The sequence below is a fragment of the Capsicum annuum genome, chromosome 8 (genome assembly GCF_002878395.1).
Source record: "Capsicum annuum cultivar UCD-10X-F1 chromosome 8, UCD10Xv1.1, whole genome shotgun sequence".
Classification (NCBI taxonomy): domain Eukaryota; kingdom Viridiplantae; phylum Streptophyta; class Magnoliopsida; order Solanales; family Solanaceae; genus Capsicum; species Capsicum annuum.
In genome coordinates this window covers 77277364-77300517 of record NC_061118.1, presented here as the reverse complement: position 1 = coordinate 77300517, position 23154 = coordinate 77277364, and the positions used below count along the sequence as shown (strand labels likewise).

The window sequence follows — 23154 nt, the reverse complement described above, 5'->3', positions numbered from 1 at the left end:
AATGAGCCTTGGACTAATCCTTTTCCTTAATCCATCAACATCGGGAACACATAGCCTACCTTGGTACCTCAAGATACCATCTCCACCAATCACAAAGTCAACAACCTTTTATTTACCCATATTACTCTTAATCTTCATCAAGTTAGGATCCAAAATTTGATTTTACTTTATCTCAACCACAAGAGATGACTGTGACACTAGATGCATAAACCCACCACCATTCTACGAGTCTGTAAGATAAACTATAATACCCCGTACTTCTACCTAGCTTAAAATCATCCCAAAAATTTCAAAGATTTGTTTTAAAGAAGAATCCACTTTTATATATGTGGTATTTTCAATATTTTCACTTTTTATCATGTGAGAAATTGAATAATCTTTCCATCGATACCAAATTCGCCCAAATCCAATACCCGAACAAAGAGTTAGAGCCATTTTATAAGACAATGTTCCACCTAAGCCATTACCGCGTCGCGGAGCATGCCAAAATGGCAATCATCAAAATCCAGTGATCCTATATGATTATGGCGCATCGTACCGGGGCTAAAATTTGGAATTGTTCTTTTCCGGTGTCTCAGCGCGATACCACCGCGTCGCGGTGAGCTTCCAGGTCCCATCTAGTATTGCAACGCGATTTCACCGTGTCGCGCCATCAGCCCAGTTCCCAGTTGGCAATTTCCAGTGACAGGGTGCGATAGCTCCACGTCCAGGTTAAATGGGTCTTTTTCCACGATCAGGATCAGCCTTTACCCACAAAACTATGCTCTAAGAACCCTATTACATCACTTTTCCTCACATTCTCTCAAGAACAAAATCCTTCTCTCTCAAGAGGAAAAAACCCTAGCTCAAGAAATCAAGACTCAAATTCAAGAATCTCTCCATCAATCTTCATAGAATCAAGAACTATGGTATGCACAGTGTTCATTCATGGATTCATTTCATCCATAAAGTCCAAGAATCAAGTTTTAAATCTTGTATTGTAAATAATTTATTGTGAGTTGATTATGTTCATGTGATTATGATTGTATGATACCCAAGTTGGAACCTATGCTAGTATGCGGTATGAAACATGTCAAATTGAGTTGAAATATAGAGTTTTGTTGTATTAATTTGATGGTCATGCCTATTCCCTAAGTCATGCATCCTAGATGTTTGATAAAATTCCTAAGAGAATAGAAATTATGCATTATAGCTTAATTGTGACCCAAGTGATAAATGCATGCTTTACCCTATGACCAAGAATAACTTCCATGATATTGTGTGCATTATGAATGGTTGAGGGAATGTCTATGAGATTAGATTGATGAATGTATGACATGTTTATATGCAATTCCATTTATGTACAAGACTATGATAATCATGTGCTTCATGAAATCCCTAATTAATGTATTATGAATTATTGATATTGGTCATGTGTTCAAGAAGTGTCATGTCCTGTTAGTTTCATGTTATCGAGTCTTGGGGGTATTTAATACCCGACAATTTAGCTCTGTGCCTAGAGACAGTGTCATGTTTTCATGATACTATCAGTCAAGCCATGATCATAGAATTAGTCAGTCAGATGACTCAGGAAAACTCAATAAACTCAGTATCAGACCAGTCTTACTCAGTAATCTCAAGTAATCTCAGTAATCTTAGTCAGTTATCAGATTTTGGTAGTATTCCATCAGTCGACGGAATTTAGTGAACTTATTTCAATTTAGTTAAACAAAACGATAAGTAATAGTTCAGTTCAGTTTAACTCAGTTCAGTGTCTCTTTAGTTGGGAGTAGGATTCAGCACCGAGTGAACCTAGGGATAAGGACACACACTGTCAGTCAGTAGAGGGTGTGATTTTTAGAAGCAATCCTTGCATTCCAGAACTATGTAGCTAGTGTAGGTTGAGATGTTCCCTACGAGTCTAGGGATTATACACCTCATTTGAGTTGTCCTAGCATGAGAGGTTGACGGAAGAGCTCCCCGTCAAAGAGGGTTTACTCACCACTTATCTTTACCCGTGGCACGGTACTGACACCCTCCAGCTGGGGTTACAGGTTGGACCCCACCAATTCAGTTTCAGCGCATGTCAGTTAGATGATTTCCTCCCACGGTTTTAGCTTCAGATTCAGTCTCAGTAATAGAACTCAGATTAGTTCTACAGATTTCAGGACTATGAGTTATAGTCGCTCAGCTCAGTATGAAACTCATCTAGTTCTATCAGAATTAGGACTGTCAGACACAGTCACTCAATTAATAGTACATTAATTGTATGAAACTCATGTTATCAGCATTCAGTTTCAGGAATGTCAGATACAGTCAATCACACCAGTTCCTTATAATCAGAACTATCAGAAATAGTCATTCCTTTATTTGTAATATTAGTTCCTCAGTACTACTCTATAGACTCAGTTATTCAGTATCCCAATATTAGCACTCAGATATCAGTAAATCCATGTTAACAAAATTCAGGATTCAGTGTTATCGCGATCTCAATTACAGTTACGAATTCATGCATGTCTTCTTATGTTCATGTTATTCAGCCAGTTAGTATTGTTCATGCATATAAACCCAATGCATTCAGACTACCTCACTTGCATACCAGTACATTCAATCGTACTGATGTATTTGCGCTATGGTGTTTTATACCATAGTTTTAGAAGCACGAACTCCTGAGCATCCTTAGTAGATCAGACGTTCAGCATCTAGACTAACAGTGAGTCCTCATCATTCGAGGATAGCATGATTATTTTATTACTCTATTATTTTAGTAGTTCGAAGTTAGTTGGGGATATGTCCCATCAAATCTACAGTTTTCAGATAGTTTAGAGGCTTTCAGACAATAGTATGTCTCAAAAGTTTATTTCTATTTTTGGTATTGTTATACCCCATTACAGACATTGTTTTATACTCAGTATTAGTTCAATTTTGAACCTTATGGCCTTACAGCTTATATTCTGCATATTTACAGTATATTATTCAGTGCTCAGTTACAATATTAGTCATGGGTTAGCTTGTGATCCTTCGGGGTCATGAACACCGTGTAGCATTTCGGGTATCAAATTTGGGGCATTACACGAACCCTAAGACTAGCCAATCGGTGAATGTCCTTCACCAACTCATATCGTAGTCCTTCAACAACTCAATCCATCTTATTTTTTTTGAAAATTTAACTTCTTCTGAGTAAATACATACTATAGGATCTTATGGTTAGAAAATATGTCAACATGAACCACATAGAGATAGTGACGCCAAATTTACAACACAAAACCACGACTAATAATTCTAAATCATAAGTAGGGTAGTTCTACTCATAAACTTTCAATTGCTTAGAAACATAGGCCACCAACTAACCATGTTGCATCAACACACAATCAAGCCCAATACGAGAAGCATCATAATACACTACAAAACAATCATTAACCTCGGGCAAGGTCAAAACTAGAGCCAAAGTCAATTTATCCTTCAACTTTCCAAAACTACCCTCACACACATCCGACCATAAGAACTTGACCTTCTTCTGGATCAACTTAGTCAATGGAGCAGCTATCATTAAAAAGCTCCCCACAACTATCCTATAGTAACTGGCTAGACCCAAGAAACTCTGAATATTAGTCGGAGTCGCAAGCCTAGGCCACCTCTTAATTGCCAGAACCTTTTGTGGATCCACCATGATCCCTTCACTAGAGAAACATGATCAAGGAAAGTTACAACATTCAACCAAAACTGACACTTTGAGAACTTGACGTACAAGAGATATTCCTTCAAGGTTTGCAACACTACACAAAGGAGATTGACATAATCTGCCTCACTCTTAGAATAAACCAAGATGTCATTAATGAAGACTATGACAAACAAATCCAAAAACGGATGGAAGACCCTATTCATTAAATCTATAAAAGTGGTGGGGGAATTGGTCAACCCAAAAGACATGACTAGGAACTCATAGTGACCGTACCGGGTCCTGAAAGCAGTCTTAGGGACATCCATTTCCCTAATCTTAAGTTGATGATAGCCCGACCTAAGATCTATATTAGAGAAATACTTTGCACCTTAAAGATGATCAAACAAATCATCGATCCTAGGAAGAGGATACTTATTCTTTATGGTCACCTTGTTCAATTGATGATAATCAATGCACATCTGAAGTGAACCATCCTTTCACGCATAAAGAACACAAGAGCACACCAAGAAGACATACTAGGATGGATAAAACCAGTATATAAGAGATCTTTCAATTGCTCTTTAAGCTCCTTCAACTCAACCAGAGCCATTCAATAAGGAGGGATAGAAATTGGAGCCAGTCTAAAAATCTAATGAAGCGCAGCACTAATGCAACCAATCCATCCCCAGAATAACATCAAAATCAAACATGTCTAACTCAATCAAGTCTACCAAAGTTTCTTTACTACAAACAACTACCACACCCCCTATAGACTCTTTCAACAACCATAAAGTCTCCTACTAGGGTAAAAAAAGGAATCGACAGACAATTAGGACTAAAACCAAAATGCACACCCATAAATGGGGTCACATGAGAAAGAGTGGACCCTGAATCAATCAAATAATACACATCACGTGAAAAAATCTTAACATACCCATAGAACTATCTGGAGATGCCTCAGAATCCTGGCGAGTAGCAAGTGCATACAAATTATTTTGGCCAGTGTCTGTATGAGAAACAGAAGCAGAACTAAAAGCAGTGCCCTTTAGTGCAGGAGCGGATGAAGTAGTAATAGGGGCCTTATTGGCCCAAGAAGCCACTAGAGAAGGGCACTCTCGCTAGATATGCCCAATCTAACCACATCTAAAACATTTATTCCTCCTTTTCTCACACTGGCCATGAAGATGCTAACCACAGAATCTACAAAAAGTGTAGGATGGAACTGAATGATCCCCACTAGTCTAAGATTAGGAACCCTGTGCCCTAAATCCACCACCAAATTGAGACTGACAATCATCCAATAGCCTCGGGTAAAGAGGACTAGCTAAGGAGAAAGAACCAAAACTCCCCAACCTTTTTCTTAGTCACCTACCACTATCTCTACCACTTGCTCAAATGGCCTAAATCTCTTCTCTTGCTTTTCGCTAAACTCAACCTTATTCTTTTTCTCTTTCTCCACTTGTTGCATGTACACAACCAATCTAGATATATCTATATCTTTGATCAACAAAGCCGCCTTGCTCTCAAGGACCAACTCACAAAACAATCCCGAGGCAAACTTTCTTATTCGAGACCTCATATCCGACACCATCTCCGGAGCATACCTAGACAATTGGTAAAACTTCATGGCATACTCTTTGACGGACATTTTCCCTTGCTTTAGATTAACAAACTCCTTCGCATTTGCTTTCCTCAACTTCAGAGGAAAGAAGCAATCCAGAAAAGCATTAATGAAATCCTCCCACAAAGATGACTTATCAACACCACCCCTTGTTTGTTCCCACTCATCATACCATTGGTACACCACATCCTTCAAATGATAGGCTGCAAACTCTACCCCTCCGCATTAGTAGCATGCATGACTCTGAAATCTTTTCTATTTCATCCAGAAAACCCTGAGGATCTTCCTCTATCTTAACACCAGTAAAGGTCGGAGGACTCAACCTCATAAACTGGCCAACCCTTATGGCCTCAGAAGATGGAGTAGAAGATGCAACTCTCTCAACCTGAGAAAATACCAATCGAGTAATCATATGAATCGATTGGCAAAACTCAACATTTGACATATCAGCTTGAAGATCTAGAGGAGGACTAGAGGGAACTGGTGGAACTCCAAGACCATTAGTTACAAGGCCCCTAGATCGAGTATGGAGTCTATAAGTATAAAGAATCTCATCAACATTGTCCTAAGTTGGGACGAAAAGGTTTGCAGGAACTTCACATATTCTTGGAAGCATGATCTGAAAAAAGAGCAAACAAAAATCAGAAGGATCCAAGATCTTAAACTCTCTATAGTTCAAATTAAGACAACAAGAAAGTAAAACATTCCTAAATGCCTTATAGCCTCTCTCTTATAAGTGCGGTGTGCTATACACCCATAAAAGAGACTCTACTCGACATATTTTTTGAACGCCCAACTGACCATAAACCTAGGCTCTGATACCAACTTGACACAAACCAAAGCCGGGCCTTATTGTATAGGCATCTCAATCCCCAAATAGGATCGGAGATCACTCCTTTAACCAAACCTAACCATCAAATCAATCCACAAGCATCAAATAAACTCCAAACATATAATAAGATAGCAGAAATAAAACTAACAATCATGACTTAAAAAGTCAAACCATTTGCTAATATCAATATTCGACATCTAATCTACTTAAGTCCATAGTCATCCACAAGCCTCTATAAATCTAAAGTCAATAATATATCGGGATAAGCCCCCCGATAATAGGCAAAATTGAATCCAAAATAACCCTATGACATAAGCTATGAAGGCCATGAAATGTGTGCCTTCTAAATAATGGAAGCTCACAACTTTGATGTCAACACTCAAACCTCTTGAACACATGATCACTGCGCCGGAAGAGAATAAGATATACCGGCCCCTGTGTCGCATGGGAACACAGCGTCTAAAGACGGTTAGCAGTTGGAGCACTAGCATATAACTAAAGGGTAAAGGTAAGATAATGTCATTATTCAATACCAAGTCAAACTATCATAAGACACCATATTTATATACATGGAAATGTAAATATATATGGATACACCAAGTGTCAGAAGATAACAAGGCCTTAGAATGCATTTCAAAGCACTCAAACACGAACCATGAAATGGAGGACTCTAACATTCGACTGCTTAGGTTATATCTCGTAAGAAGACTCTAACCTTAAGCTATCTTTCACAACTCGATTTCCTTAGTCCATGATGGCGCCTACCATAACCCATAAATAGGCAAGCCAACCCGAAGTCCGGAATGGCTAGTAACGAATTGAGCAGAATGGATAGTAACGGACTACTCAATAATAAAAGGAAAATAATGCAGAATATATGAAATAAAGATCAATACTTAGAAGAATCCCAAAACTTTGTGGTATCAGTACAAGAGCTTCTAATATAAAAAGAGTACAAAAGTGAAATATCTAGAGAAATACACTGATATAACTTATCTCCAAATACAACTTATCTCAAAATACAACCTAGAGACTAGACTAATACATAACAGAGAGATATGTAATACTCTAAATGTCAGGATCTCACTCTAAGTCTCTAAACTAGGTCTGCTCCACACAATGCACACATCAATGACGATAACCCATATAATGATCTGCAGACTACAGATCCTCAGGGTAAAATGGAAACTACACCCAAGAGTCCAAAAATCATATGAAAAGTCAATGAGATAATAAGGAACAATTATCTTGTTCAATTCCAAGAGTCTAACATGATAAAACTAATGAAGTATCAGGGTAAACTATCTAGTTCTAGATACATTCAATATACATCAATTCTATACTATAAATCCCATGTCAATATACGAATAAAGAGCAAAAAAATATATGTAGTAATATATGAGGCAAAGAAACGACTATACAATATAAACAATAAAGGAAGGGATATACGATAGTATTATAGCTTCATATAGTTAGATATATATAGGTATATATACATATAAACATGAGGTCATCTCAAAGCATAACCTATATCATCCTATTTTCATTTTAAGACCTTATTACAACACTAAAAGGATTTAAATACTATCATACCTATGGTTCTTAATCCACATGGCTAGACATGAAATAATCATGCATAACAATACAATCATAACATAGGAAAGGTCAAAGACATACCTCAAATCCTGAAACCAGATCAATGACCAATATGTCATAAGCTAGCGATAATAATGATCATAATAATGTTAACAAAAATATCAATAATTGCGTGAATAGCCGGCTACTCCAGACAACTAAATACCTAGCCGAGCATATATGTACCCTCACAATCCCAGGCTCGAAAGGTTCAGTCAACATACAATAACATAAGGCATATTATTCACTCATATCTATGCAACTATTCCATACCAGCTAATAGTCATAGGTGCATACCGGTGATAGGCGATGCACATGCATGAATGAATACAAAGTACATAATCAATATGACAACTCATCATAACTTTCCTCAATAGTACTATCATCATCATAATCAACCTCCAGCCTTGTCGGGTAACAACATATCATCAATAGTATCCTTCGACCTTGTCGGGTATCAACATATCATCAATATATCCTTTGTCCTTGTTGGGTATCAACATATCATCAATATATCCTCTGGCCTTACCGAGTATCAACATATCATTAATATATCATCCGGCCTTGCCGAGTATCAACATATTATCAATGTATCCTTAGACTTTGTCGGGTATCAATATCATCACAATAGTATCCTCCAGCCTTGCTAGGTATCAATATTATCACAATAGTATCCGTTGGCCTTGATGGATATCAACATCATCACAATTACCATAACCAAATAAGATACACTAAAATACTCATAAACATAGGCATATCAACATAGAATATCTATCTAGTAATTACTTTCCATCTACTCGTTATTAGTTAACCAACACTTATTATAATAGAATCACTAGTTTACTAGTTATTAGCCTTAACATTATCCCTACTCAAGGGATAGCAACTAACTACTATTTATTAAATAGCCAACATCTAACACCTAGTCAAGGTTCATCACCAGAACAAATCCGCCATTTATCAACATTCATTATTATCAACTAATCATACTGTATCCATTAATCATTAATAGTCAACAATTTACCATTTATCATCTAACCATTCTTTATTAACTAACATCCTTCCTTAACTAACCATCATTTACCAACTAATCCTTATATATCAACCATTTAATATCATTATTAGCCACATATCAGTCATCGCTAGTTACCATATCTCAACTAAGCAAGGTTCATTAACTAATACAATAGATTTCTAGCATCAAGTACTAAAGCCACCTAAAAGACATCTAGCTACCACTTAGCTTAACCCTTAATTAGGAAGAACATTCAAAAGATCATATTTCAACTAGAATCACATCAATTACTAATATAATAATCATGAATGTACAAAATTTATGTATGCCATCACCAGTATTAAATAATTGGAATAATAAGCATCATACTGCATCTTTCTCCATCCCATATTGGAGATATGTATACAAACATATACATATTCATATTCATAAACTGTAATCACATCATTTATAATGACAAACACTTCTTGGATATTCAATCAATGTTATAATGTGGCCCTTGGCCCATTAATTTATCTGGAATATCTCAACATCATAATCATGGCCTTAGGCCCATATTTATATTCGAAACTCATATCAATAATCATATTTATGAACCATACATATCTCTAATCATCTCTCACACAAGCGGTATATCAAATATATGTATCATAATATCAATAAGCATGTAATCATCTCTCACACAAGAGACATCTCACATCTAGGAAACATAATATAGATAGACATCTAATCTTCTATAGGATATCTTATATTAATAGGTCATACATCATGACTATGAGGAATATCACTTCTCTAGGCCAATTTATATATCCAAGAGGAACATCGTCTCTATAGGTACAACAAGCATGACAAAAGGAAATATCAAATTTATAGGCCAATCATCAAGTCTAAAAGAAAATAATATCTCTATCGACCAATCATCAAGTCTAAGAGAAAATAACATCTCTATAGGCCAATCATTAAGTCAAAAAAAAATAGAATCTCTATAGGCCAATCATCAAGTCTAAGAGGAAATAGCATCTCTATAGGCACTTGATCAAGTCTAAGAGGAAATAGCATCTCTATAGGCCATATAACGTATCTAAATGGAATATCATCTCTAAATTCTCAAAATCACTTCCACAAGGAGTATTATAACCATAACTCAAAACCCACAATCGAGAAACGTCGATACAAGTTACCAATTTATGAAGTAACCTTATTCTATGGTTTACTAGCCTCATCTATATCTAAAACCCACAACTAAATCCACAAGAATTAACACAAGCTTAGGCCTAAGTGGGCCGAACAATCCTACTTCTAGTCCACAATTTCCATAATTAGGCATACTATGCCACAAACTAGGATAAGGTATCTATTTCATCTTTTAGATGTCAAGTAAGCCATATTCAAGCCTGAGATAACAACTTCGACTAGAAACAAGGGTACTTAAGTCAACTCTATCCAAATTATGGTTTTAAGACTACCACACAATCCCAATAAGGCTAAATATACAAATCATGCTTCAAATGCTAAAACCATATTACGAACATAGAATTATATCATATCCATGATATAACTAATCTTAACTAAAGAGGGAAGGGAATAGGATACAACAGGGTCATAAACATGCCATCTTACCGGTCAAAACTCTTATCTATTCCCAAAAACATCAACAATCAAGGCCAAGTTATCCTACTCATAAAGAAGCCTAACATTAGTATTAACACGCAACATATATCATACATCATCTATGAAGTAAATTAGATAGAAGCCTACCTCAAGGCCAAATCGTAAAACCTTACTTTTTGTACCACATGCTCGCCTTCACATTGTAATCCTCAAAATACCATCACACTATCAAAACCATAATCTACTCATCAATACGAGTCTAATGATACCCATATTGTACTATTATTCTTTGAGTCAAAAATGACACCAAAACCCCCAAGTGGGTCCCGCATATGAAAGACGAGTTTTCAAGACCAACCCAATGTTCACACATAGGTAAGGAATCATAACCCTCACAGAATAGGTAAAAGCTAAACATATTTTGGCTAAAATCAAACCCTAAGCTAAATTGGGGTTTTGGGTCCAAACTAAGAAATTCAAACTTGAATTCAAGAAATTTTTACCATAATCTTAAACAAAATCGCGATACAAGATGATAATTAAGCTCCCAAGTCACACACACCCCAATATCAATTTTGAGTTATTACACTTATTTTGGGGTTTCTAGGTCTAAATGGTGAAGGGGAAATACCCCAAACGCATCTTGGGACCTTTATAGCCCCTATAGCTAAGGAGATTCCATTATTGCGGTCATACAGGCTACGATCGTGCTCCCATGATTGTATACACTTTGTCGCGATCGCAGTTGCACAAGATGATAGGAAACTCAAAAGTAAGTTTTTAACCCTTGAAACTCATCCAGAATCCAAATAAAGTGATCCAACAGTGAATTGTAAGTTTAAACACATTTCAAATCTATTAGAATCATCAAAACTTTCATTAGAGATCATTTTGGCAAAAAATGGGGCCCACACATATAATTTTGCCCACACATATATAAGAGCTAAGAAAGAAAAAATTACTGAATAGAATCTAACAAAACTGTAGTAATTGGAATTTCATACTCAATAATTATGGATCTTCTTTTCTTAGAACTAAAATTTTTCTTAAATAATACATGAAAAAGTATTAAGTGAATCATTGTGTGTGTCCGTCGAGGCCATTTTCTTCAATTCTTTTTAGCCAGCACCAATGATAACATGTTGCTTTAAATTATGTATCTATACAATTGTAATGGTGGACATCATTCCATGAAAAGAATGTCATATTGAGAATTGTTTATAATTGTCTTTTACACTAATTAAACACTGGATTGACACAACAACAACAACATACTCAGTATATTCTTATAAGTGGGCTCTAGGAATGGTGGGGTGTCACAGATCTTACCCTAACATTTGAAGGGTAGAAAGGTTGTTAATATCTGATTAACATAGATATATCATGGGCTTACTGCACTTTTGATGCTTAAAACTATCGATATTTGCAAGTACAAAGGTATTTTTATATGCATATCGTGTTTTTGTGGTATTTGAAAGTCAAATAGGTCCGGAGAAGAAAAGTGCAGATTTTTGGCATTAATAGCTATAGACGAGCCATCTGACGACTATCAAATTTGACCATGGTTGTACCAGAGCTGTTGAGGGATGAATTAGGAAGTCGGTATTTCAAACAAAAGTATCCCACAATTGCGCCTAGATTCTACGACCATAGGATTATCATGGGAATAGAGTCTTGGAACATGGCTTACAGATCTTAAGTATGGAAGATAAGATAAAGTAGATACCACGACAATATAAAGGTACCACAAGCTCGTAATAAAAATCATAAGCAAAAAGTTCTGTAAAGTGACAAACCAAAAATAAAAGTAATGAAAGGGTTGCACGATCGTACAATGAAACCACGAGCTCATACCAAGACATATAAAAGCCAAGAAATGTAAAATGACAAAGTCAAGTTCTAACCTCGAGCACCAAGGACAATCAAGGCATCTAACCACAATAGTACCTTCTTTCATCTGATGTGTCGGCTCAGAAAATCCAATTATGTTTAGGATAGATTTTTACTTTGTCTATAAATACTCCTATTAGGTTTATTATTTAATTTTACATTCTAATAATACTTTTGAGACATGTTATTGTTCTTTGAAGTATAAACATCAATTTTACGACTATAATTCAAAGTTAGATTTTGGAGCTTTTAATCTTATTCTTATAAGTTCATAATTATGCTTTTTATCAGAATTCTTCTTGTGTTCATGCAATTATGAGTGACTAACCACTACAATTAGGGTTGTGAAAACCATGATACAATAACAAAGTAGTGTTCATAGTATTAACTATTTCTCAAAGGGTTTTTGGGTGTGTATTGTTTGTTCTCTTTGGTTTTATTTCTTCTTAACAAATACCTATGTTAGAACTCACCTTATCTTTACGCACAATGAAAGTAAGGGTAAATAATGGGGAAAAGGGTTACACAATAGAGCATTAGAGCTATCAACCTTCAATGACTAGCTTGAGCTGATAATTTAAGAAAGTTATAATTGGAATCCAATATATATATTAGTAATGAAAAACTCAGGAGAAGAGAATACTTACATGAGGATAGTTTCTTAAACAAGTGTGTAAAGCCATTTGGATAACATAACTTATTGCTTTTTTTAATATATGTTAGTAATGAAAAACTCAGGAGAAGAGAATACTTGCATGAGGATAGTTTCTTAAACAAGTTGGTAAAGCCATTTGGATGACATAACTTATTGATTTTATTTAACAAGACTCTAGAGAGATCACTAAATATGAAGAACCTATAGAGTTCTGAAGATATTGGGGAAAACAACCCTAGTGTCTTTCTCATATTGATTACAAATTCGACAAAATTAGCAATTGTTACTATTGAGATTTTGATTTACAAAATCCCCTTTTTTGCTGGAGATTGTTTACTAATTTCATAGGCAAGTATCTTGATAGATATTTCAACCAATTCCTAATGCTATTGACCCCAACCTAGTTGAGTTTTATAATTGATCAATGACCGCTTTATACTTTGTTTAGAGTTATAATTTTGGCAATATCAAATTTTAGCATAGTTGTTGGGGAGTATAGTTATGGAGTTAATTGATAATATTTGTCAAACTATTGGTTTTTATTTCTTTATTTTACTTATCTATTGTGGAAATCCACTAATTACACATGATATGGAACTTGAGAGAACTCTAAAAGCTAATAAAAAGATAGATAACAAAAGATTCATAATCAATGAGTTCATAAGGAGGGATTTGATGGTATGGGAGTCCTAAATCAGCTAACATCATTGGGAGATTCAAGAGACAACTTTGAGAAGACAAAAAATTAATTGATGGCTGAGGAGAATGCTAAGCAAGAAGTTGCCGAGAGGGAAACTCAGGAAGAAAGGGCTAGATAAGCTGAAGTATACCATCTAGCCGCACTTGATAAGCGAGAGAGATAGAGAAGGTATATAGGGCAACAGTCTCTACAACCATATCTTCCTTTATTTAATGATGACCAAGATGAGCTAGATTTTCTAGATCTGATTAAGCTTGGTGATTTTATTTCACCAACATTGCCTCATAGGACTAAATTTGACATCATTAGTGTTATGATACTATTGCTAAACCTACAATGGGTATTCATCCACTTTGCTACTGCTGATGCAAATATACATGTGATAAAATTTCAAGGAATTTGCAATTCCTATAATCTACCTAGAATGAGTCAAGAGGAAATTATATATGGTTGTTTCCTTTTTGTCTGATGGGGAAGGCTATATTATAGTTAACCTAGCTTCCATATGGATCTATCATGAGTTAAAATGAGTTGAGAAATAAATTATTAGAGAGAATTATCCCACTTTTTAGAATGTCCCAATTGAAAGATGAGATATATAAATTTAGGAAGTGATATTTGGAGGTGTTAGATGAGACCTGGTCGAGGTTTAAGAAGAATTTGTAGAATATCCCTAACCATAGAGTATTTGACACGAATCAAACTAGTGTCTTGTCATAATGGGCATCCCAAGTCCAATAAGAACCGGAGATCACCCACAATACCTACCCCAACCTATCAACTAACCATAAAATAATAACCAAATCCATAACTATTCCATAAGATACCCAAGTCCACAGTTTTTCCATACAAAGATTCTAAAATAAAATAAAAATAGTTGGTTGAAATATATCCCCAATCATAAACAAAACTAATATCCAAGTCTTAACTAGTAAAAGCAAAAGAACCTCAAATAAAGAAATAGAGCCATCTGAAGTATGAAAGCTCACCACTTCAAGTCAACACAAGTTGTACCCTACTCCAAGTCACTAAGTAGGAGGTGTGATACTATGACCATCACCTACATTGCGTAGAGATACAGTGTCTAAGATGCTTAACGGTAAGAGCGCTAGAATGTAACTCAAGGATAAGGATAAAATAGCTCCAACAGTTCAAAACCAATCAACCTATCTATATAACTAATGTAATATATACATATATATATATATATATATATATAAACCATGACGGATAGGGTACAAGATTAGCATGAACTTTGAAATCATTGACCTGGGCTGTGCAGCATAACCATCATAGAATAATGCACCCATATGCTATTTGGGGCTAGCTCCCCCTAGCTAGATGGGCCTCAGTGCATGTAGCCTCATAAACTAGAGAATATCCATAACCATATTTGCCTCTATAGGGGACTCAACCCTCCTAACATAATTAAGGTGACTCAAGCACCAATACATGTATAAGCGGGACTCAAACCTCATATTCATATATTTATTTAGGAGACTCAAAAATTCTCGATTATAAAGACACTCGCACCGGCTAGCGTGGTTTCTAGTGCTAGTCCTTCAGACTCCACTTTCATGGCCTAGCTACACATGCCACTTTATAGACCAATTTAAAATCATCATTTCACATACACAACCACTAAGCCAATTATTTACCAAAGGCACTTCGTTGGTATCATCATACCAATACCACTTGTAAGCGTATCACATGCCATTACCATTATCAATCAACCAATCATTCATTCGAATTTAGCAATTGAATCTATTATCTAGTAAAGACATAAATAAATTTAATATGTAGGGACTCAACCCCTTTTTAGCCAATTGAACCACCAAGGTTACCATTTAAATCATTACATAGCCAACAAGGCCTTCACAAAATCATTTACCAGTCATTCATATCAATTTGGCCAATGCCTTAACTCAAAACACCATTTATTATGTGTCTAGTTTATTCTCTTACGCATTTTTACAAACACTTTGAGGGCATACCATTACCAACACCAAAACTAAAGTAAAAACATAAAGTTTAGGGTGAAACATTACCAAATATGTAAACCACAATTACCAAGTACCCACATTCATAAACCATCATTAAAAATATGTATAAACATAATTTAAACTAAGAGTAAACAATACTCAACCAGATGCAACAAAACCCACAAATTTGGTTTTTAAAACCACCATTAATGAATAATAATCAATGTTTAAAACTTATGATATTTGAGAAATAAAAATAAGGGAAGAGTCGCATGCCTTATTCATGAAGATTCACAAAAAAAAACTTGACTGTTGAGCCTCTAGATCAACACTTTATATAAACCCAAGCCTAATCATGAAGAGACTATTTAGAGATAGATTTTTGGAGTGATTTGATATTTTAAAGTGTGTTAGGAGAGACGATAATGTGTTTTAAGGCATGGGGACTTAAGGGTTTTGGGTTGGCTTAAAAGCTTAAAAGTGTGTTAGGAATACCCTCATCTTAAAAGCTGAAAAATGGTACGTAGGAGGGTATGACCACACCCCTAAATCGTACCCACAACATATGAGTAGTACCCATCCTTCATTCCCAAGGAAGAAACTTGGACCCCAACACTATCAAACATATGACCACAAGGACCAACTTGTATCTAATCATACGAGTGGTACCCTAGAATCATACCCTAGGCAGAATAAAATCATCTAGGATAAACATAGGACATCATACAGTTTGGCACCATACTTCTCATGCCCTAACATATGACTATCATGAGTTGAGGATCCTAAACCATACCTATATCATAGGACAAGTACCCTCAAGTTGTATGATGTCCAGAAGCTCAAACTCATGAAATTTTCTAAGGTTCAAAACTAGGGTTTTTCAGTATTAGGCCATAATTTGCTGGAGATATTTTATAGAGCTTTGAATTTGAATAATAAGGCTATAATAATCACTATCATTCCATGGGCTTTTATTAGGTCATATTAGGATCAAGGTTCTGAGATTCTAGATCAGATTACTAAAACCAACCAGTGTTGGCATACTGGAGAAGTGAACCACTAATATAATTGGTGCATCTCCGAGTAGACAACACTAGATGATTTAGTTGTTCAAGAGGTAGCACAATTAAGAATTAAGCATAGCGTATTTACTAACAATTTTTTAATATCAGCGGAAGAAAACATGAATGTGGTTGGTTCGCAAGGCAAGGCACCTAGGAATAATGTTTTTAACTCTGAGAAGGAGGATAAATATCCAGATAATTATATGGAGGGGTTTTTGAGAAAATGACCAAGGTTATAATCAAGAAAATTGGAACTTTAGTTATATAATTAAGGTTAGAACTACTATAGAGACACAACTTCAATAACTCTAGGTATAGAGATTGGAGTAGAGAAAGAGAACATGATTGGAAGAAAAAAGATGATGAGAAAGTGGCTGTCTAAAAATTTAGTTATTGATGAAAGTGCATATGAAAAGACTATGTAATTAAAAAGAGTCAAAGGCAAAAAAGGGAAGTAAAAAAAGGTCACACAAGTTTTGACTCCCATTCCACAACCTCCTCCTCTTTTTCCATAAAGGTTAAAGACAGAAAGTACAAAAAGTTTATCTTTATGTTAAAGGAATTATCGATGAACATACATCTAGTTGAGACTCTTGGGTAGATGTTAGGTCACATAAAGTTTATAAAGGAGCTGGTGATGAGGAAAAGGTTTGTAAGCTTTGAGTCTACTGCTAATATGTACCATATAGTGAGATGACTTTAAAGTCTCTAGTTAAGAAAAAGAAAGATCATAGATAATTGATGATTCCATGCACTATTAAGTCATTTACCTTTAGAAAAGCTTTATGTGACTTGGGTGCTAACATTAATCTGATACGACTAGCAATTTATAATAAGTTATGGTTGGGGTAACCTAAACCAACATCGATGAGACTTATCATGATGAATCATATTATTAAAAAAAACCCGTGGTAATCTTATGTAATGTTTTGGTGAAGGTTGAATCCTTTATTTTTCTAACTAATTTTTTCATCCTTGATTGTGAGGTTTACTTAAGGTTCCCATTATTTTAGGGAGACTATTTTCAAGATGGTGAAGGTTACATATATTATTTTTCTAGCTAATATTGTTATCCTTGATTGTGAGGTTGATTTAAGGTTCCTATTATTTTGGGGAGACCATTCCTTGCAACCTGACATGTTATGGATGATATGGATTCTAGGAAGATAAAGTTTTAATTAAATGACGAACGTGTGAATTTCAATGTATGCTAATGCATGAAGTAGACAAACAATATATATGTTATTTTCGTAATTGATTTAGAGAAGAAGAATTAGTAGCTCCTATTGAGGAAAGGCTTGGATTAAAGTACTAGCAATGGTTATTATGAATTTCAAAGGTGATGGTATTAAGAGCTATGATGATATTGTGAGATATAGCACCCTGGTTTTTGATCCTTAGAAAATTTCTTGGAATTCTTGCCTCTGGACCCAATACGACTCATGGGAACGAGCCGTATAATGAGGTACAAATGGTATGCCCATGTCTTATACTGACCAGTGTTGGTTGGTCGTATGGATTTTAGTTACTGGAATGGATAAAACTTAGGGGTATAAGTCATATTTATGGGTACGGATCGTTTGGTTCCTTAACTTAATCTTAGACTTGGTTACTTAGGTTGATTTGAGTGTGAGTGACTCACTGTGAGCCGCAAGATAGGGTATGAGTTGTACCATGGACTCGTATGGTGGATAGTGTCTAAATCTTTCTTGGTTTTATTCTGCCAGGGGTAAGAATAAAGGGGACGGATCGTATGCTTCGGATAAACCATGGTTGAATGAGTCGTATGCTAGATAGTATTGGAACCAAAGGTTGAGTCTAGTATACAAGTGGAGGGTACCAATTGTATTGGAGGGTACAACTGGTGAAGGTCAGTCGAATCCCTGTGATGGTTTCTATGTAACTTAGGTGGGGGTATTCTAGATATTTCCCTACTTAACCTAATAAGATCCCAAGATTTCTAACCTACTTGGGAGGTTATTTACCCAATTATTCCATTCATTAACACTTAATAAACTTTTCCTAAACTAGAGGATTAATTTGGGGCTTGTCTTGGTGTTTTCTTTTTATCATCATCTTGGTTTAAGGAATTTTATCTTCCCTCATTGTTAATTCTAACTAGAAGCATGTTTTTTATGAATGTTTTCATGACTTCATTGATTGTGATTTTTGTTTTAAAATATGATTTGGGGGTTTTGATATTAAATAGTTGGTTATGGTTTCCCATGGTTTTAATTACGTTTTTATATGCATTAATGTTGATTTTGGATAATTAGATTACATGGGAATGGTTTAAAGGTAATTAGAATTGGTTTTGGTCATATTATGCCCCTAATGTGTTTGACAAAATGCCTATAATAATGTATTCGTTATATTGAGTACTTTTAATGGAACTCTTGCTTGTTTTAAACTTATTAAAGGAATTCTGCATGGTTTAAATTGCTTGGAAACATAAATGGTTTATTAGTTATTCTTGTGGGGTACATGGAATCCCCCAAGTGGTTTAACATGGTAAATGGAAGGGCCCATAGAAGCCCCCTTATACCTATATATGGTTGGATATAGGTAGTACTTGGAAGTATGTTTGGTATGATGATACCACCACTAAATGGCCTTGGTTAGTAAATAGTAAATGGATTGGTTGGTTATTTAGTAATGGTTTTAACTTGGAAATAATGTTCGGATATGTAAAAAGGTTGTGGAAGGTGGAGGTCCCGGGAGGACCAAATCTCGAACTCATATTTGTCGATGTGAGGTTTGGTCTTGGTGTCTGTGTGAATGATGTCACACTATATTTTGGGAGATATACTAGTCATCCCAGGTTTTCTTTATTGGTCATGTGGCTACATGCACTGGGGCCCTTTCAGCAGGGGGAGCTGAACCCATATAGCCCGTGGGTGGTTTAGGTCGGCAGAGCTACACAATCTAGGTAAAAGTTTTAAATGCATGCTAAACCTAGTTTCTTTTCTCGACATGGTTATATATATGTATGGTTGTGTGCATATGGATGGTTTTATTTTGTTTATAAATGGCATTACTTTATCCTTATCCTGAGTTCATGCTAGCGATTACTCGCTAACCCGTCTACTGGCAGTTGTATACCCACGCTATGTAGGAACCCGCCGTTCTACTCCTCCTACATAGTGATTGACTCAGGGATAACTATTGGATTAAATTGGCGAGCTTCCATCTTTTTGGAAGGCTCCATTTCGTGTTATTGATATTTTTAGACATTTTAGTTTATTTCTAGATATTGTCTTTGGATATGGTTCGGGGAATGTACCAACCGAATATTCTTACTCTTTTAGTTAGAGGATTTATGGTACTGCTATGGGTTGGAATGGGCAGGATCAGTATTGGTGTCAGCTATGACATTGGAATAACCTGGTGGGATGACATCATTAGACATAATTTCTCACTATTTAATCATATTTCATTTTGGGATTAATCATTTGATGTTTTGGAACTTATTTGGTTATGGTTTAGTTTATGGCCCTTATTTTGGTATTGGTTTGGTTTTGTATGGTGGGATGGTTGGTATGGGATGGTTGGACTTGGTTGGATCGGTCATGGCTATGATCCTATCCAGAGTCTTCATGTGAGCTATTATAATATCTTGTGATATGCTTGAAATTCATCCAACTCAGAGAAGGCGGCTGGAGATTCGGTTGGGTAACAGGGGTGGTCTTCGATCCCGATCAGACTTGGGATGCCTATTATGACAATGGACCTGGTCGGGTCGTGTCATGAGTGCATTTGATGGTAGGGGCTCATACAATTTTGCATGAATAAAACTAGATCTTAATTTGAAGAATAGAGTGACCCCATCGACTAAGACTTCTACTGAGGATCCTCTGGATATGGAGAAGGCTTTTCCATCCAACCTTTATTATGCATTTTTGGGAGACAACAATACCTTTCCAGCTATTATTATAACCGATTTGGTAGATTGGCAAGCAGAGGAATTAGTGTCGGTATTGCAAAAATTCAAGAGGGATATTGGATAATCAAATGTTGATATCATTGGAACAATAAAATTCCACCTAAAATTTTCACACACAAAATCCAACTTGGGTATGATGTTTTTACTAGTATTAAGCACTAACAAATATTAAATCCTCTTATAAAAGATGTGGTGAAGAAGGATAGTATCAAATGATAGCATGCATGGCTTGTTTACTATATTGTCGATAACAAATAGGTGAACTCGGTCTAGTTTGCATCTAAAAAAGGTAGAATTACTGTGTTTCCAAAAGAGAAACATGATCTTCTTCCTATGAAGCTAGTCACTGGGTGGTGTGTATGCATGGACTGTAGGAAGCTTAATGTATGGACTGAAAAGGATCATTTTTTTATGCCTTTCCTTTTTATGACTTTCATGTACTAGATGTTAGATCATCTTGTTTTCATAGGATCATTAATGTCTTGACGGTTATTCAGGTTACAATCAGATTTATATTTCTCTCAAGAACCCAGAGTAGACCACTTTCACATCTCTATATATGAATTTCACATTTAAAAGAATACCTATCGGTCTATATAATGGACCTGCAATCTATCAACGTTGTTGTTGTCCATCTTTTATAACATGATTGAAGATACTATTGTGGTGTTTATAGATGAATTTCTATTTTTGGTGATTCATTTAATGATTGTTTGTCTCATCTTTCTCTTGTTTTATGGAGATGTGAAGATTGTAACTTAATGCAAAACTGGGAAAAAATTCAATTCATAGTCAAAGAGGGAATAGTGTTGGTTACATGATTTTAAAAAGTATGATTGGAATGGACAATGAAAAGATTGAGGTGACATAAAAGTTGCCTTCATTGGAATGGACAATGAAAAGATTGAGGTGACATAAAAGTTGCCTTCATCAATATCTTTGAAAGGTATTAAGAGATTTTTGGAGCATTCTAGATTCTATCATAGATTCATCAAGAATTTCTCTAAAATTACTCATCCTTTGTGCAAGTTGTTAGAGAAGAAGATGAAGTTTGTGTTTGGTAATGCATGTCATAATGAAATTGATGATTAAAAGAAATTAATGTCACCCAGTTGGTCCATGTTATATGAGGTTATGCATGATGCTAGCTGTATGATGCTAGGAGTAGTCTTAGGCCAAAGGTGAGAGAAGATTTTACATCCTATCTATTGTGCTAGCAAAATACTTAATCCTACGTAGAAAAATTATACTGTGATTGAGAAAGATCTTTTTTTCATCGTGTTAGTGTTTGAGGAATTTTAATCTTATTTTCTTGGAACAAAAGTAATTATGCATACAGACCATGCAACATTTACGTTCCTTATGGAAAAGAAGGATGCAAAACCAATGTTGATTCGTTGGGTGAGCCGTTGGTGCATGGGTGTGCATTCCCCTGCTGATGTCGGCCCATGCCCTTGACGATTACCATGCCCCTACCTTTTACCTTGCCAATTTTGCTGGACTTTGGCACCTCAGTCATTGAACTTATCGTGAGGATTGCACTTGACGGTCACAAAAACCTCTAATTACGACAGGCCGCCATGCACTGACGCGATGTGTTGCTAGGCTCTTGATCTACACTCGACGGCATGGAAAATATCTACTTGAGACATCGTAGTATTATAGGAATTTGACTTGGAGGTAAAGGATGGAAAGAGGACTAAAAATCAAGTGGCCGACCACTTATCACACCTTGAAGAAGTGGCAATGCTAAAACTGAAGGATGAGCTTGAGTTTGATGATATGTTTCTAGTTGAGCAGGTGTTGGCAACATCACAAGATTTGATTCCATGTTTTGAAGACTTTGCCAATTATTTAGTAAGTGATGTGGTGCTTTAAGACCTATCAGTTCAATAGCAAATGAATTTTACTAATGAAGTGAGGAGGGACTTCTGGGATGAGCCATACTTTTTTTGGATATTTATTGATGGACAGATTAGGAGATGTGTTTATGAGGTAGAGACAGTGAGTGTCTTATAGGCATGCCAATCTTCACAAGTTGGGGTCATCATAGTGGTGCACATACTGTGCATAACATCTTTTAATATGGATACTATTGGCCAACCATTCATAAAGATGCACATGATTTTGCAAGAGCCTGTAATCAATGCTAAAGATAAGGAAAGTCTCATGAAAACAAGAGCTTTGAATGACCACGATACGAGAGCTTGTGTTATTTGATGTATGGGACATCGATTTCATGTCACGACCAAAACCAGGTCCTAGTCATGATGATTATCTGAAGTCAACCAAGAACTAGAGACCACCCCCATTACCAAGCAAATGAGAACACAATACAACTAGCAGCAAATGAGTTCTGATTATATAACAAGATAGAGTTGAGTTCGAACATATAACAAGATAGATAAATCAACATTAAGAGAAATCTAGGAATCCATAACACAACCCATCGATAATTTATCCACAAAAGCCACTAAGAAACCAAACATCAACCTAAGTAGGGACATGTCCCCGACCATAGCCAAAAATCTACTGAAAAGTCTAAATCATAAGTAAAGACAAGACC

At 35.7% G+C, this 23154-nt stretch overlaps 1 pseudogene; it reads right to left on the bottom strand.

Moving 5' to 3' along the window:
• LOC107879103 overlaps window positions 1-5288 on the bottom strand; it is a 79148-nt pseudogene extending 73860 nt beyond the window's left edge.
• Window positions 5289-23154: the final 17866 nt, after the last annotated feature.